The following is a 1,588-nucleotide window of genomic DNA, read 5'->3' as shown; positions in this document are numbered from 1 at the left end:
TTAAAACATATTAATACTATAAAAATATATATATACTATAAAATTTATTAATACTATAATGAACAGAAAACCTTGTGACACAGTTTTTTTTATAAAAAATTTTTTTCCTGAAGATATCACAGTAGTGTCTTAATCATAATTCCCATAAACTCAAAATAAAATCTTTTTAAGTTTATATTCCATAGACTTTTTCAACAATATTAGTTGCATTTCAATTGAATAATTGAACAGCGTGCGCACCAGCATATGAAAAAAGTGTAACATAGATTAGAGGCCTCTAACATAAGAAGAAGAAGAAGAAATCGAAGTATGATATGAAAAAAACATTGAAGTTAAATCGTGACATGGATTTTTACTTTTCATGGAAAAGAATATTCCATTCGTAAAATAGCAAACGCGAATTCCAAATTCGACAGTCCACAATATCGCAAAAATGATGATTATGACCGTCGAGTTTGGAATTCACGTTTTCTTCGCTATTTTACGAACGGAGTACTCTTTTTTATAAAAAGTAAAAACCTATATGTCACAATTTAACTTCAATTTCTTTTTCATATCGTATTTCAATTTCCTTTTCATATCTTGAAAATTCAAAAAAAGTGTTATAAATAAATCATTTCCTATAAATATCTATATACTCTACTCATTATACAAGTTCTCTAAATAGCAAATAATTTTAATTATTACACTTACTTCTGGAAATATGTAATATTATATATCTATAATAATATATATCTATAATAATATTATATATCTATAAATATATTACATGTGTATATAGCAAATATCTTTACATATGTCTACCTATGATGGAAGAAAATCAGAGCTGCATTCAGGAATTACGTCAAGAATATCAATTATGTAACTTTTTCCTAGAACAGAAAAGTGGAAATTTTTATATGTATGTATAAACATATACACACATATATACAAAAATTTTTATTTTTTACGTTTTCGTTCTAGGGAAAAAGTTACATGATCAATACTCAAGAGTCAATGTCTGCTGGATTTCTAATTGGATTTGCGTATTTGCTATCGTATTGGTTGCAGTGCTAACAGTTGTTAATTAATATGGTAGCAAGTACACAAATCCAGCTAAAAATTGCTAAAAATCCAGCAGAAAAAAAGCATTATATGCTATTGGCTTTAACGACATTATATAATACTATTATATTGTTGTTATGCAGACAATATAATAATTCAAAATCTATATTTCTATATATTTTGTAACTCGTTAGGACAGTAAACGAATCATTACATTGTCATTGAACAGATATTTTATATGAATTGCTGTGTAAAACAATATAAGTGCATAACTAAGATTTTAAAAATATAAAAAACATAAAATTTACTTAGCATATGCATGTTAATATGATGTTAAAGGCATAATTAATATCGAAATATTCATGTGTCCGAAAATTTTTAACCGGCAGTATAAAAATAAATCAGAAAGTATCTTCTAATAGATAATACAGCAGTTCTTGTAATACTGTTATTGAATCGTGCAATAATAAACTTTTTCGTAAAATAAGCAAAAAAAATGAGTATTTGACAAAGTCTAAAACTGGTAATAGTATAGGCAATAATG

At 25.4% G+C, this 1,588-nt stretch overlaps 1 protein-coding gene across 1 annotated transcript in view; it reads right to left on the bottom strand.

Moving 5' to 3' along the window:
• The window catches only part of LOC108690351 (transcription factor CP2-like protein 1), a gene marked incomplete at its 3' end in the record, with an annotated part of 24,107 nt that overhangs the window by 19,749 nt on the left and 2,770 nt on the right, over positions 1 to 1,588 (bottom strand). The window lies entirely within an intron of this gene.

This window comes from Atta colombica, unplaced genomic scaffold (genome assembly GCF_001594045.1).
Source record: "Atta colombica isolate Treedump-2 unplaced genomic scaffold, Acol1.0 scaffold32, whole genome shotgun sequence".
NCBI lineage: Eukaryota > Metazoa > Arthropoda > Insecta > Hymenoptera > Formicidae > Atta > Atta colombica.
Note: the sequence above shows the minus strand (reverse complement) of the source record. Positions and strands in the feature narration are given on the sequence as shown.